Genomic DNA, 17,469 nt, shown 5'->3' on the forward strand with positions numbered 1-17,469 from the left:
AGTGTTTTGTACTGAGTGTACAAAACATTAAAAACAGTTGCTCTTTCCATGACATAGACCAGGTGAATGCTATGATCCATTTTTGATGTCACTTGTTAAATCCATTTCAATCAGTGTAGATGAAGGGGAGGAGACAGTTTTAAGAAGGATTTTTAAGCCTTGAGACAGTTGGGACATGGATTGTGTGTGTGCCATTGAGGGTGAATGGGCAAGACAAAATATTTAAGTGCCTTTGAACGCGATATGGTAGTAGATGTCAGGCGCACCAGTTTGTGTCAAGAACTGCAACACTGCTGGGTTTTTTACGCTCAACAGTTTCCTGTGTGTATCAAGAATGGTCCACCAGCCAAAGGACATCCAACTTGACACAACTGTGGGAAGCATTGGAGTCAACATGGGCCAGCATCCCTGTGGAACGCTTTTGACACCTTGTAGAGTCCATGCCCTGACGAACTGAGGCTGTTCTGAGGGCAAAAGGCGGTACAACTCAATATTAGGAAGGTGCTCCTAATGTTTTGTACACTCAGTGTATATCTTGCTAACGCCAGTTCCCACTCGCCCTCTTTCTCTCCTTGCCTGCCTGCCTCAGATTACCATCTCAGGGTTGAGTATCCATTAACTCCGGAGACAACGCTGGAGCAGTGCATTTCATGCTCTGACGCTTCCCTCTATTTCCAACCTAAGAGCCAGACAGGGTGAGTCAAGGAGTGGGAGAGGGTGCATTCGGATCGCCCAGAAAAGTGATGAGCGTCTGGGGTCGTTCAGGGGTAACCAGGTAACCATGCTGCTCTTTCAGAATGATACACAGCCAAATTCACCATTTAGCTTAGCATCACTAAGCATAATTTCTTATGTGATATGTTGGTTTTATAAACAGTGACTGCTTGATTGTTATACAATTCCAACATTTGAAAAAAGTGGTGAAAAAAGGTATGAGATGACTGTATTATGCTTTAGAGTCCCCACGCTTCTCTATACCAAGTCCCTCTCGTGAACACGCCTCTCCGATGGCCTCCCAGGCACCATCCCACTTCTGGCATCAATGTAGTGAATTCGGGGGTACCTCCGACAGGGATTCAAACATGGCTCTAGCGATTGTACTTCAGCCACATATGGTTTTACTGTGTTTGTGTAGCATTCCAGATACTCTGACCTGAAAATCAAGGCATATTTCGGTGTTAAAATCAATAAAGGATTGATATTTCATTGTGGACCAGAGGAGACTGTATTGAGAAAGTGGAGGATAGCACTCTACTCTACAGTAAATTGCTGTGACATCATTGGGATGGCAGCAAATGAACATGTTTTGTTAAGCTTTAGAATGCCCAGTGGGCTAACAGAGAGGGGTATTCCCAATGTGTGTGTATTCTCTCCCCAAAGACACATATGTGGCATGACTACAAATGGCTTATTATGGATTGCCTGGAGCCCAAACATCCTAAACTGTACAAAACACACCCAGTGTGTCTTACGTATACACATCAACTGCTTACCGTACTATAAAACTATCCAAGCATGCATTTAAAATGTAATATACACTCTGTACTTTCTTACCACCTATCAAAACGTTGACAAATATTAGCCTTTATCCTAAAGATTTACTGGTTTTCCACAGCGACTGACAGTCAGGCTGACACCAATACTTTTGGTATTAATATTCCTAATTCCTGTGTAAGCCAATTTCCTGACATACTATGTAACACATCAGCCAAGTAAAGTTAGTTCCCACAATCCAAGGTTGTTCCAGCTCTAAAACGTCAGGTGGATAAGTGCTTTTACCTCGTGGTTCACCCCAGTTCCTCTCAGAGAAAAAAAACATTAAAAGAAATGCTTAAATGGCCCTGAAAAAGCCCAGGATTTAAGCTTCAGTAAAATTGCTACTGACACTAATTGATTCTCATTTTAATTGTATATATGAGAGATAGAAGAGCCACATACAGCTGCAGTTGGAAGTATACATACACTTAGGTTGGAGCCATTAAAACTAGTTTTTCAACGACTCCACAAATTTCTTGTTAACAAACTACAGTTTTGACAAGTTGGTTAGTAATTTTTCCAACAATTGTTTACAGACAGATTATTTCACTTATAATTCACTGTATCACAATTCCAGAGGGTCAGAAGTTTACTAAGTTGACTTTGAAGTTGACTTTAAACAGCTTGGAAAATTCCAGAAAATGTCATGGCTTTAGAAGCTTCTGATAGGCTAATTGACATCATTTGGTCAATTGGAGGTGTACCTGTGGATGTACTGTATTTCAAGGCCTACCTTCAAACTCAGTGCTTGCTTGACATCATGGGAAAATCAAAAGAAATCAGCCAAGACCTCAGAAAACAAATGGTAGACCTCCACAAGTCTGGTTCATCCTTGGGAGCAATTTCCAAATGCCTGAAGGTATCACGTTCATCTGTACAAACAATAGTACACAAGTATAAACCCCATGGGACCAAGCAGCCGTCATTCCGCTCAGGAAGGAGGAGCCTTCTGTCTCCTAGAGATGAACGTACTTTGGTGCAAAAAGTTCAAATCAATCCCAGAACAACAGCAAAGGACCTCGTGAAGATGCTGGAGGAAACAGGTACAAAGTATCTATATCCACAGTAAAACGAGTCCTATATCGACATAACCTGAAAGGCCGCTCAGCAAGGAAGAAGCCACTGCTCCAAAACCGCCATAAAAAAGCCAGAGTACGGTTTACAACTGAACTTGGGGACAAAGATTGTACTTTTTGGAGAAATGTCCTCTGGTCTGATGAAACACAAATAGAACTGTTTGGCCATAATGACCATCGTTATGTTTGAAGGAAAAAGGGGGAGGTTTGCAAGCTGAAGAGCACCATCCCAACCGTTAAGCACGGGGGTGGCAGCATCATGTTGTGGGGGTGCTTTGCTGCACCTCACAAAATAGATGGCATCACGAGGTAGGAAAATTATGTGGATATATTGAAGCAACATCTCAAGACATCAGTGAGGAAGTAAAAATAATTGGTTGCGAATGGGTCTTCCAAATGGACAATGACCCCAAGCATACTTCCAAAGTTGTGGCAAAATGGCTTAAGGACAACAAAGTCAAGGTATTGGAGTGGCCATCACAAAGCCCTGACCTCAATCCTATACAACATTTGTGGGCAGAACTGAAGAAGCGTGTGCGAGCAAGGAGGCCTACAAACCTGACTCAGTTACACCAGCTCTGTCAGGAGGAATGGGCCAAAATTCATCCAACTTATTGTGGGAAGCTTGTGGAAGGCTACCCGAAACGTTTGACCAAGTTAAACAATTTAAATGCAATGCTACCAAATACTAATTGAGTGTATGCAAACTTCTGACCCACTGGGAATGTGATGAAAGATATAAAAGCTGAAATACATCATTCTCTCTACTATTATTCTGACGTTTCACATTCTTCAAATAAAGTGGTGATCCTAACTGACCTAAGACGGAATTTTTACGAGGATTAAATGTCAGGAATTGTGAAAAACTGAGTTTAAATGTACTTGGCTAACGTTTATGTAAACTTCCGACTTAAACTGTAAATGTTGTATTACAGTATAATAGTCCAATTTGAGTCTATCTCCTTGCAAGGGGCATTATCTCTAGAAGGCCACTTGAGTGTGGCTATGCCAGAACGAATAAGCTGATTTCAATTTTGAACTGGAGTTGCCATTTCAGAGCCAATGCTAATTCTGAAAGAACAAGAGAATCTTCTCTCTTTAAACCCATCACTATGATTTGGGGGGAAAACATTTGTTCAAAGGATGAAATTAGTCCACTGCGGATTCAACCCCATATGAGTAGGACATTGACAGATTTGTGATAGCACAATATTATTCATTCACATGCAAATGAAGAATAACCTGACAGGACAACCCATCATTTTCACATTCTTATCAATTTAATTGAATTAAACAGGATGGTAAATCATGAGGTTAACACACAATATAGATTTTTTTATTATGCAGGTAAAAACATGTTTACTTCTAAGCTTTTCTGTTCACTTGCAAGAGTGTGTAAAAAAAACACATCATGACTATAGCAGCAATTTTTCTGCACTGACAATTGCTAAAACATTGGAAAAATGTACATGATCAATAAAAAGTTTACAAAAAATATTCCACATTAGTTCTACATGTACAAAGTAATGAATCATCCAATCAATATTCCATAAGATCATGATTATTACATTATTTATCCCTTACTGGAACGCAGCTTGCAGAGATGTCGACGAACAACATTTTGGGACGGAAGTAACACAATACATGCAAACACGCTAAGTAAGCTCATACTAAATCAAAATATCACAAAAGAAATTGAAAACACAAGAAAATGATCATGGTTGAACTGTCATGTGGTCTCGCACCAGCTGCATTTAAGTGTTTTCCATATTAAGATGTCTTTGCGATGAGCATGTACACATGGCTTGGATGTTGGGACTACTGGTATTGAGGAGCATATGAACAACAGAGCTGGCCTAATTTACTGACGTGTACACATCCATTATCCTTATAAAGGTACACATATTGAATCCTGGCTCATGTAATGCAAGCCACGTTTCACAACGCGTGTGTGCGCATGTTTTGGTTAATCTAGCATGGGAACAAAATAATAATGAGCCTGAAATATCATGTTAAAAATAAAAATGAATAACCCCCATAGTGTTTATACTGTACATTGCAATCATGCTTTTACACATACTGAAATGAAAAGAAAACCCCCAAATGTTAGATTTCCTTCTCTTTTTTTTTTACAAGATATCTTTTCAAAGTAGGTCATACATTTATGGAAAGTCAAGACAGTAAGTGTTCCCCTCCCCCTCTAGAAATGTAATTTAAAACAATTGCAGTGACATGACTCTGTGCAGTATTTTGTAGGAAGTAAATTGTTATAGAATGCTTTTGTGAATGAACATTGTGAATTAATTGAACTAATACAGCTCCTGTATTTAGCCAACAGCCTTTCTGTTAATCAGTATTTCATAGCGGTAACCCTGACACCTACAGGGAGCTTTCAGAACTTACAACACTGCAACTGGATGCACAGAAATGTAGAATCCAAGGCTTCAGAGTCAACGAAGTCGATAAATATCCATTCATTCATTGCAATGAATATGTGAATCGCTGTCAAAAATCAATTTCAAAACAAGACATACAAGACATACTTTCTAGGTCCTTTGAGTGTCATGAGTCACAGCACATTCCAAATAAAGTTAACTACAAGTAACCTTGAATAAGATATGGTATTATTTGTTGAAGTCATAAATATGATGTCTGTTACTGTCACCTCTCAAGTCCCACCTATCCACAATATTCCTCCCAGCCTCCATGTAGTCTTTATGGGTTTCCTCTGGGTGCTTTTATAAAGTCACAGTCCCTAGTCAACCATACTGTTTCTGCTGTACTCAAGATATAGGAAGTCAGCTTTAATTAGCATATATATTCCTGGAGGCCCGAGGAAGGATGGAAAATTCCTGGGAGTCTGCAGAGACAAACACAAACAAGCCATTGGGTTAGGGGAGCCGCTGTGAATCAGCAGGGAAGGGATATGATGTCCGGCAGCATTAAAGTCAAGAAGCATTCTCATATCTCCGACTTAACAAACATGCAGCGAAGCCTCGTTGGGTAATGCAACACTCTGCAGAGGAAGAGAGCTGGGATGCTTAGCGTCTGACGAGGACCCAGAGCCAGAAAACACCACAAAAGTAAGGTGATCTATGGAGGGTGTTCCCATGGCAACAACATATAGAAACACCCACTTGAAGTCTGACTATATTTTCATTACCCCGCTAGGTTATTGGTCAATTTATACATGTGTATATCATGATATGTGTAATGTTGGATTCAAAACCGTTTAAATATTTACAAATTGTTATGGATTCTTATGAATTATAGAGCTCCCAAGTTAGTTTGGGGGAGCCTATTCACGCAACATAGTCTTGGGCTATACCTCAGCGGTAAGCATGTTTGAGTGTGTGTGAATAACTACAGTATGACATTCAGCAATACAGTGCTTATTCATTCAAGCTAAATTATAACTAGTATAATTGGATCGAATATTAGCTTCAGGCCTATATTGAATCTTTATTGCAGAAGTGCAGCGTTACATCGGGATTGACATGTAAAGGCAATGTTCCCGCGTTAGTGGAGACCGCATTCTTGGTAAACTCTGCATTATGTCAGCTCAATTACCTTTACATTTCTATCACACAATCTGTAATGCTTCAGCGATACAGACTGAATTGATGAAGCGATAGACTGAACAGAATCCAAAATTGAAGCTTACCTAATCTAGCTCAACTTTAAATGGCCCCTATAAATGTTATCATTTGCTAATTATAACTATGATGAGAAAATGGTATGAAACATTTACAATGTATTGAAAGATGAGGGAAAAAAATACAAACCCTGAGAGCACATAACGACATCATAGCATTGTCATTACAACCATGTTATAGAAAGGTACATTTACATGTGTGTGTGTGTGTGTGTGTGTTCGCTTATATACCCACCTGCTCCTTGCTCCTACAATTCTCCTCTCGTAGGAGTGACTTGTCCATTTCCCCAGCAATGACCGGACTATTTCTTGTTGCCTGGGAAGGAATAGGCATGTGGGCATGAGGTGCCCTGCCTCGGGTCAGAGGCCAGTGCCAATGCAGAAAGCACGGTCTAGTGCTCTGCATGGATGGAAGGAGAGAGAACAGAGGGGAAAGGAGACGGAGGATGGAATGCTCTATGGGGTGTGATTAAGCAGACTTCAGTCCCCTCTGGGCCTAGGGAGGGAGGAAGTCAAACGTGGTGAAATGCATCTGTTGGTGGAGGGAGCACTCCATGGCCACGTCTCCCCCATTTAACAGCTGTAACTGGCAGGGTAGGGTCTACATGAGTATTTTCATAGTAGTGTTTCTTTATGAATGTGACATTTATCATATAACACAGTAGAGGATACATGATCACAAGTCTACACACGCTCTCAGTTAACACCATAAAGAGATTCATCCATTAGTACAAATAAGGAAATGGCATGCTTAATGGAATGTTTAAATTCAATATATAGTGTAGTGTGACTGAAGTAATGTTGACTTATAGAAATAAAGAAACACAGTACATCAAACAAATATGATTATGAATGAAGCATCACTCCAAGTTACCCAATACTAAAAAATAACTATTCCCTTTAACAGGCATAACGTATAGCGCAACAATTCACTTTTTACATGGAGGCTGTAATTAAAAACAAATCTTAAACAGCAAGGGGCAGTTTCCCGGACACAGATTAAGCCTAGTCTTGGAATAAATAGTAAGGGGCAGTTTCCCGAACACAGATTAAGCCTAGTCCTGGAATAAACAGTAAGGGGCAGTTTCCCGGACACAGATTAAACCTAGTCCTGGAATAAACAGTAAGGGGCAGTTTCCCGGACACAGATTAAGTTTAGCCTGGAATAAACAGTAAACTCAATAGAGAATCTCCATATACATTTTTTTTGTTGTTGCCAGGATTAGCTTTATTAATCTGTGTCCGGTGAACCGTGCGCCTAAGTGACATTGCAAACTGGTTCACACGGTACCTGGACTTGAGGCTGTGATGACGTTTTGTGGTGTTTAGGAGGACCATCATCCATGGTGGTCAAGGGGCGTCCATGGTCAATAAGAAGTTGACGGGTAGGAGTTGTGTTAGTCAGTTCAGGCACATAATTTGAGCCGTAGACAGTGGGCACCTGAGCCTTAACCAGTCCCATGTCAAAGCACACAGCCGATACAAGGGTAGAAGAAATTCCTATTATAGCTACCTGGGATTCCTCACCTAGTTCATATGAATTTTGCTTCAGAATAGTTACAGTATTAAAGCAACTACATATAGTGGGGATGTATAATACTAACTTGTTAGCATCATATTGAGGTATTGCCAGCAGATACTTATGAAGACCCCATTCAGTGCGATTGTTGTTGTTTATTGTAACAGACAACGGATTAATGTTCCCGCAGGTTTCTGGCTAAACTCTCTAAGGACCCTGAAAAGGACCGCTCAGAGATGCCATGATGAATCGGTCTCTTGTTTTCATTAACTCTACTGTACAGTGAGATCAGGGCAATTAGCTGTGTGAAGTGATGGCTCAGACAGACCTTTGATCCTAAATCTCTCCATTTTCAAACTTTTTATTCCACTTCGTTGGTTTCAATAAAAATAATGGAATTTTCCATTCAACTTCAAAAAAAGTTTTGTATTTCAAAGAGATGACATGGAAGTTGGCTGTTATAAATCAATTCCCATGCAGTCACTCCTCTCGTCTACTCCTCTCTCCTTCCCCCTTCTCTCTATCAACTAGTGCTGATTAAATGAGGAAGTCACACTCTAAAAATGCACTTGAAGCACTATCTTTGTTCAGAGCAGCTGAGTGCAGCAGGGATCAGCTCTGTTCTGATCACCACAGCGCAACGGGAGGTCAGTGTTCGCTTTAGGAAAGAGAGAGAGAGGCATTACATCTCATTAAAGCCCTGCCGTTTGACAAGTCTGTGGCCCGGCTCCACTGGGTGCATGGGAGACAGCACAGCACGGAACTACTGGGGCTGCTGCCACCTACACACACACACTAGTCTACTGAGAGACATTCTGAGGAGAATGTGAGATTCTGCCTGCCTGGCACAGCAACTAAAAAACTAACGTTAACAGCAATGGGGTTTCTTATGACGAGAGAAATCATTTGATTGCTAGCTCAACAGCTTGAGGTTGTTGTAGCAGTGGTCTGGTAATGGTGGGCGGCTCAATGATTTAGTGTGATGTAATTGGTGGTTCCGTAATTTCAGAATGTCAGCAGGGGTGGTATAACATCTGATTTGTGCTGACAACTTCATTCACTCATTTGGCTTGTGGGTGATACTGTGTTTCTACACATTTGTCTCACTCATAAACATTAGCCACTGCTATCCCACTGACGGCACAGACGGCAATTCGACATCTATTCCATGTTGGCTCAACGTCGTTTCATTGAAATGACGTGGAAACAACATTGATTCAACCAGTGTGTGCCCAATAGGATGCCTTTACTGCATAGTTAAACTGGCACAGGTCTACAGCCACTGCAGAACAATGCAGTTAAAATGAAAGAAAACTCCCCACTTTATTGCGTTTTATAAAGTGCTTGGGGAGATTTCTATCACTGACAGGCTGATGAGGACAGGACAGAGCAGTAATGGTGAATGGTAGTGCAGGGGTGCAGCAGTCACAGGAAATAACACCAGGTACTGGGGGCCCTGCCAAGCCTGCCCTGGGCCCCTCCGCTGTCCCCTCTGCCCCACTACCAGCCACCATCTGTCACATATCTCTCCACTGGTCTCCGAGACGATGGCCAGCCACAACGAGAGATGCTGATTATTTATTTCACCCTTATTTAACCAGGTTAGTCTTGTTGAGATAAAAATCTATTTTTCAAGAGGGAACTGGACCAAGACAGCAGCATCAACACATCCATTCCAGACAAACAGTCACATGACATCAACCAGACAAAGATATATGATGTGGTGTTCTGTTCAGGTTCATAGGCAGAGGGGATCTCACAGCTGTACACTTCCCTAATCCTTTAGGCTGACCTCTGGTGAACCCTTCAATTGGAAAGCAGAAGGGAGGCTCACTCAACTGCTTTATATATTGCACACTTCCTTAAATAATTTACCATGTTCATTATAAAAAGGCACAGCCCACATCAGCTCACTTCACCATTTCTCATTAAAAAAAAAACAGTGTGAGACATAGGCTTAAGTTAAGATACAGTATGGTAACTACGGAGGATTGTTTCTCTCATTCCTAGTCCTGGAAAACATCAGTTAAGCCAGTCCCTATATTTTCACTATCATATTCCATTGACCCTCAGAACAGGGCCTTGGCTTTAATATTATGGGTGGACACTTACAAGAGTAAAATTAATATAGGGATAGGTTAAAGTGGAGGAAAGATGGGGCAAGAGGGATGTTCGGCTGTGTGCTTGTAACTAACGGGTCTTAGAAGGCACAGGCGCAAACCACTGCTACCACTACTATGTTGCCGATGGTTGCAATGACGGCTACCCAAAGCCAGATGGCGTCGCTGGAGTACTTGCCCTCCTCTTCCACCTCGGTCGGCCGGGAGAAGTTGACGTTGAGGTTGGAGGTGGAGGTCTGGAGGGACGTGTTGCCATTGTACGGGGAATCCATGAAGGCCCCACTCACAGCCGGAAAATGCTGAGGGACAAAAGAAAAGAGGAGAGAGATGAAAAGATGACTTGGATCAAGGCCAGCATAATAGCATATCAGAGATAGCCCATATGTACAGCAGCTCTGTAACCCTGTGTCCCAAAAAAAGCATCTGGAGGGTAACAGGTATCATAAGGTTGATAAAATGGTCCAGTACTCAGTTATTGAAGTACTGAACACTAAATGTGTTTTAAAGGGTATAATAGCGAGACACATCAGTGTGACATGTAGGAACATCCCACATATAATGTGAACTGTATGATGTGAACAGAAATGCCCTCAGTGCTGTGAACAAGAACAATCAAGAGCATCTGGTTAGTCACTGTTGGGGTTTCTACCTTGTGTCCTATTCTAACGATCATAGCTAACAATCATAACCTATATTATCCAACACAGTCAGTCATTGTCTCCCTTTTTCCTATGGGACTCACCAGTGTTTGTATATAAGCTTTACTCAAATCATTTACTATGTTAAACTATACTACTCAAAATGAAAACCCATTAACAGTTTAAAGGTGCAGTTTCATGGCCATAAATAATATAATAAGAATATTTTTGCTGTGGCTTTGTTGATGTGATTCTTGCAAATGTGCAGCTTTGAACTAGCTAAATAACCTACCAGACAAGAGTGTTTCTGTTGTTACACTACATGACCAAATGTATGTGGACACCTGATCGTCGAACATCTCATTCCAAAATCATGGGCATTAATATGCAGTTGGTCCCCCCTTTGCTGCTATAACAGCCTCCACTGTTCTAGGAAGGCTTTCCACTAGCTGTTGGAACATTGCTGGACCTGCTTCTATTCAGCCACAAGAGCATTAGTGAGGTCAGGTACTGATGTTGGGCGATTCAGTGTTCCAATTCATCCCAAAGGTGTTTGATGGGGTTGAGGTCAGGGCTCTGTGCAGACCAGTCAAATTCTTCCACACCGATCTCGACAAACCATGTCTTTATGGACCTTGCTTTGTGCACGGGGAAATTGTCATGCTGAAACAGGAAAGTGCCATCCCCAAAATGTTACCACAAAGTTGGAAGCACAGAATCGTCTAGAATGTAATTGTATGCTGTAGCATTAAGATTTCCCTTCACTGAAACTAGCCCAAACCATGAACAACAGCCCCAAACCATTATTCCTCTCCACCAAACTTTACATGTGCACTATGCATTAGGACAGGTAGTGTTCTTCTGGCATCTGCCAAACCACAGATTTGTCCATTGGACTGCAAGATGGTGAAGCATGGTTCAACACTCCAGAGAAAGCGTTTCCACTGCTCCAGAGTCCAATGGCGGAGAACTTTACACCACTCCAGCCGACGCTTGGCATTGTGCATGTTGACCTTAGCCTTGTGTGTGGCTACTCGGCCATGGAAACCCATTTCATGAAGCTCCCGACGGACAGTTCTTGTGCTGACATTGCTTCCAGTGGCAGTTTGGAACTTGGTAGTGAGTGTTGCAACTGAGGACAGACGATGTTTGCGCGCTACGCGATTCAGCAATCGTTGGTCTCTTTCTGTGAGCTTGTGTGGCCTACCACTTCGCGGCTGAGCCGTTCTTGCTCCTAGACGTTTCCACTTCACAATAACAGCATTTACAGTTGACCGGGCCAGCCTTAGCAGGGCAGAAAATTGACGAACTGAGTTGTTGGAAAGGTGGCATCCTATGACGATGCCACGATGAAAGTCACAGAGCTCTTCAGTATTTCCATTCTACTGTCAGTGTTATCCTATGGAGATGGGCATGGCTGTGTGCTCGATTTTATACACCTGTCAGCAACGGGTGTGGCTGAAATAGCCAAATCCACTAATTTGAAGGGGTGTCCACATACTTTTGCATATATAGTACATTTGGAGGATTGTTCGGAGGACACGGCCAGGTTTGTTTTCACTCCACGTACTTATTGGTGTTTTCTGTCTTCTTCACCCCTCTTCACCTTGCCTGGCTTAAAACGCACATCCATTTATCAGCTAAGTCTGAGTTGGCCCACCCTGCTCTAACATATGGCAGACCAGCCAGACGGGACAACTGCACCCAGTGATGGCCCAATCATTTAGCTGTTCCCTGTCCCCGCGCCTCATTGCACCGCCGGTCTAGATGGAGACATACTCGATCCATCAGGAAGGGACAGGTTCATCATTCTCTTCCTCCCATCTGCTACTGATAAGAAGAGAAAGGAACCAGGAGGAACCACCGTCTACCTCCACTACACCTCCTATTAGGAAGAGTGATCAGGGAGAACTTGGTGTCAAACAAAGTTTCAATTGAACAGCAATTAAAGTTGTGTAGTGTTGTCAAACTGTCAGAAACCGTATCAGGGAAGCTCATCTGCGTACTGGTCGTCGTCACCAGAGTCTTGACCTGACTGCAGTTTGGTAACCGACTTCAGTGGGAAAATGCTCACCTTGGATGGCCACTGGCACACTGCAGAAGTGTGATCTTCACAGATGAATGCCGGTTTCAACTGTACCGGGCAGATGGCAGAGAGGATGTATGGCGTTGCGTTGTGTGGGCGAGTGGTTTGCTGATGTTAATGTTGTGAACAAAGTGGCCCATGGTGGCGGTGGGGTTATGGTACGGGCAGGCATAAGCTACGGACAATGAACACAACTGCATTTTATCGATGGCAATTTGAATGCACAGCGATACCGTGACGAGATCCTGATGCCCATTGTCGTACCATTCATCCCCCGCCATCACCTCATGTTTCAGCATGATAATGCACGGCCCCATGTCGCAACGATCTGTACACAATTCCTGGAAGTTGAAAATGACCCAGATCTTCCATGGCCTGCATACTCACCAGACATGTCACCCACTGAGCAAGTTTGAGAAATTGTTGCCTGTTACATTTATATTTTTGTTCAGTGTATCATGTCAATTTAAAACAGCTGGACATAGTGGTTCAAGTGTTTCCATGACCTATTTAGGCAAATTGCCCATTAATACATTTGTGACTGCCTGTATGCCCTCCCACCTATCTGTTTCATGTCTCAGGTTTCCGCATGGATAGAATGCAATAACTGACACATATCCTAATAATTCTCATGTGCCAACGTATCGCCACATCGGCTGCCTCGGTTAGTCCGTGCCATGGTGGAACTTTCACTCCAGTAGATCTGAAATAATTGGATGGTGAAACTTGCCAGCCAACCAGAAAAGCAAGGCGAAGAAATTCAGGCATTCTTGAAAGTCAGGACAATCCTTGACTGCAAAGAAACATTTTTATAGTTAAACATTTTTATTTTGCAAGCAGTAGGCATTTAGAATTAAATGTAAAGTGGAGCTTATACAGTAATTACTTGATGATGTGCCCCATGTACCTTCTAAAGTATTCGGCAATCGTAATTCATTTCCATCATAATTTGTCGCAATAAAGAAAGTTAGGCAAAATAAATACACCCATGTCGAACGGATAAAAATGTTGTCGACCTATAGAAAGGGTATCCTATATCCGCCGTTTCCAATACACATGTCGCGATGATTGCTTTTGTCGAAAAAACCTGGGTTAATGGAAAACTGCCTAATGTCTCTCAATGGTGAGGATGTGTCTAAGGCCTTGAGCTACTTTTGAAAGACCTTAGAGACACAGGCCCGGTGAATGAATGAGACAAATTACTTTGATTGGCTCACAATGAGCTCTGTCTTTCCCTGGAGGCCAATGAGAAACCCATTAAAACAGACAGAAGGAAGCAGCAAATTAAGACTTGAGGTTCATCAATAGCGACCGCTGTTAGGAGTTGTAATTAATACTCTCTAACAAGGCAATGGGAAAAGAGCCAAGCATTCACTGGCAGGCCGGGGAGCCTAACTGACAGGCTTCTGTTTCCTGGCACAGCACGAGAGGAGAACTCAGCTAAATAACAACCGTGTCTTTGATTATGTCATCACCGTTTTATTTCAGTGTGCTATTAAACACCGGGAGGACCACGCAGGGTGTAAGGCCACCAGAGAAGTGTTGTGTCATGACAGGGATGATAAATGTTTAAGTAAATAACATACAGGCCCCGCGGCTGTGTTGTTTTGCATGATGATCACACACACATCAAATGACCAGCTGCCTCCAGCTTTAAGTTATTGTTTTTTCCCTTTATCCAAATACTGTTCATCAGACATATGATTACAGTTGGTGCCGTCAGGTGTTTAGCTGTGGTGAAATGTGTGCCAAAGCGTGTTCCACTGAGGTAACTAAAAATGAACTTTCCACTGAAACGTATATCACAGTCAACAAACATCTGGGTCCCAAATAAAGCTCTGGTTGTAGAATAGGACACTGGATATTCATAGCAACTCATTTCAGCAAAGTTAATAACCAGTTTAGGTTCCAGGAAGAGTTCTGAAGGTGTCAATCCAACCATACATGTGCTATATGTGGCTTGACCAATCACCATGCATACCACGAAGGTCCTAAAGACCTTACACTTTTCCCCACTCCTCAACTTAGTTTAAACGCAACCAGAGGTGATGTGCCCTGCCGCGTTTGGATGGAAGAGTTGTCTGCGGACGTTGTCACTGAAGTAGAGGCAGGGTGTGAGTTCACCGATCAATTCTTCTTGTTAATGATCAGTCTGTCTGATAACGTCTCCCTCACCTCACCAATTTTCAGTGAAGATGACAAAACCTAATTTAAGGCTCGGGTACAGCCCATGGTGTCAAAGCGAAAGTTCTAAACATGGACCTTTCTTACAGTGGAAGATAATTTGTATTATGGAAGATAATATCCAAGACAATATCCAAAATTCAATATCTAGATGGTTTAGATATCAATCTTCTGACAGAGAATAGAAAACATCAACTCACTGTGTGAAGGATGACGGAACATATCTATAAAACATCACAAACGTCATAGTTATTCACATATGCATAGCAGCACTTAAGTGATCTCTTACCACAGAGTTTCATCATCTGTCTCCATTCAAGTGTTGTGCTCCAGATAGGGATGACAGGGAAGAAGAAGAAGAACTAAGATGCAATGTAGACGAGAAACAATAATGTATGAAGGAGAAAGGAGAAGTTTGCTTTTTTAAAACCAAATGCATGTTTTATCACGAGCGATACCAAGTCTACAGGTAACTGCCAAAATAAAGGAAACAATTGAGTAAATGAGGGGTCCAGACACTTTTTGTTGTTGTTGTTGCTTTCACTTGTTTTTTGAGGAACTTACCCTAACAAGCGATTCATTTCCTAATGTACGAAAAAATATATATATATAAGAAAATGGGGAAAAATGTAAAAAATATCTCCATAAACCTCGTAATATGTATATTTAATTAAAGTGCCAAGATTTTTCAGAGAATAAAGAAGGCCGTTTAAGAGATCTGAGTGCTTGTAGTTCCCTTTTTGTTTTCGTAGTAAAGACTGAGCCCGAAATAACTATATGTGGTTGTAGTTGAACTATCCTCGTCATCACGTACTGTATCGCAAAATCAATGAGTAAGACAGCTAGCAGCTGTGACCTATTGGTCTTGTTTGTTTACATTTTGTATGCAATGTCATGCTTCTAATTCCAAAACATTTTAAGACATAGCGATGTGTCAGAATAATTCTGAGAATAACATTTCAAAGTCAACACACAATCCCTGGTCTAATGATTAATTTACCACGTCTTCACTCTCACAGGAGAGAAACGACTGACATAAATAGGAATGTTGTCAACCCAGCAAAAATGAAAGTGATGGTTATATCAGCCTAAATGTTTATCCACCATGTAAAGTCCGTCATGAGAGTCAAGTCATTAGTCTACCAGCTTAAAAGGCTAAAAGCCTAGGTCATTTTACCATGAACCATTAACTTGCCAATGCATTTAACAATTCACAATTTACATGCACCAATCATACTTTGTTTAGCATGTCCCAAACATGCTCTGCCCATGTGTTCTTTCTTCAATGTGCATTACAATCACTAGGCACAGTGAAACTACACTGAACCACGTACGCCACACTTGTCAGCAAAACAAGCAAAGTACAAAGTTGCGTTGTGTAGAGGATGCAGGGACAGCGAAAGACAAAGGCTAGGGTCGACCCAGGGAAACGGGTGATGGGGACGACACAATATTTGAGGAGGGGGAGAGAGTACGAAAAAGAAGAGAGTGCAGGAGTACCTACTGTAGGCTGTTTCAGTAGACTTCTCTACCACTTGCTGTACCACCGGAGGGCTGCGCTGCGAGTGCTGATTCACCACAGAGAGGGGGATTTAAAAGGAGAGCGCTGAACTCAGACAGCACTGAGCAGCGATTGGGCCAGTGCAGAGAGACTCATGACTCTGTGTGTGTGTGTGTGTGTGTGTGTGTGTGTGTGTGTGTGTGTGTGTGTGTGTGTGTGTGTGTGGTGTGTGTGTGTGTGTGTGTGTGTGTGTGTGTGTGTGTGTGTGTGTACGTGCATGAGGGAGGGGCAAGGGGAGCAGAGGAACAGGGGTGAGTCTATAATTTAACAGTGGGATTTCAGTAAACAGATTAAGGTCAGTCTACAAGACTTAGAGCTAACTCTTTGGGAATCTAAATCCCAAACAGACAAAGTCCACCTGGTCTCTGTCCGAATCCTGGATCTTCCGTGTGTACAGCCACCACTACGTCACCATTTCCCCCAGCCGCCCCCCTTTGCAAATAATATCATTATTCCACTAATGTATAAAGCCTTGCAAAGACAGTTGACACGATAGACTCCTGACATGCACAATGGACATCCTGACATGCAAATTGCTTTGGGCTTTGGCTCTGATGGACAAATAAGGTGAAACTCTCTGTTCCATTCAGATAAGGGGAGAGAAGGTGGCTAATCACGCCATGGAGTGGCAGTTGCATTATGATCTTATGTAATATTACTTAGTTGAGAGGAGATGGAGTCACATGAAAAGAGCCTGTGGTGATGTTTCATCAACCTGAGCCCTCGGAGCCAATATCAGAGAAATTACTGTGAATCGGGGATAAAGGGAGATCATCTTGGAGAAGGTGTGGGGTCATACTAATCAGAGATGGGAAGTGTTTATGTTGTTGTATTTGAAGTACGTATTTAAATAACTTGAGTATTTTGTCAATTGTATTTCACTGGCGTGAACTACAGTCCAGTGTATTTTGTAACAAGATACTCTAGAGAACTGTATTTTGTATTTTCAAAATACAAAATACTTTTCAACAGTCCTGATAGAAAGTGATATAGGGCCTATTTCTAAAATAAGTTGATATTAAAAAAACGTTGGTGTTCACACATGTATTTGTTCAATTTACAACTGCACAGGATATTTTACTTCAATAGTCCAT

General features: G+C 42.0%; 1 long non-coding RNA gene across 1 annotated transcript; it reads right to left on the reverse strand.

Annotated features, from left to right (window-relative positions):
• Positions 1-3,870: 3,870 nt before the first annotated feature.
• On the reverse strand, positions 3,871-16,447 carry LOC106580733 (uncharacterized). The gene is made up of 4 exons (XR_014381875.1): positions 16,319-16,447; positions 7,559-10,205; positions 6,503-6,763; positions 3,871-5,472 (listed from the first exon to the last, which is right to left on the reverse strand). It is a non-coding gene; the product is annotated as an uncharacterized LOC106580733 (long non-coding RNA).
• Between the last annotated feature and the right edge of the window lie 1,022 nt (positions 16,448-17,469).

The sequence above is a fragment of the Salmo salar genome, chromosome 20 (assembly GCF_965601325.2).
Source record: "Salmo salar chromosome 20, fSalSal1, whole genome shotgun sequence".
Lineage (NCBI taxonomy): Eukaryota > Metazoa > Chordata > Actinopteri > Salmoniformes > Salmonidae > Salmo > Salmo salar.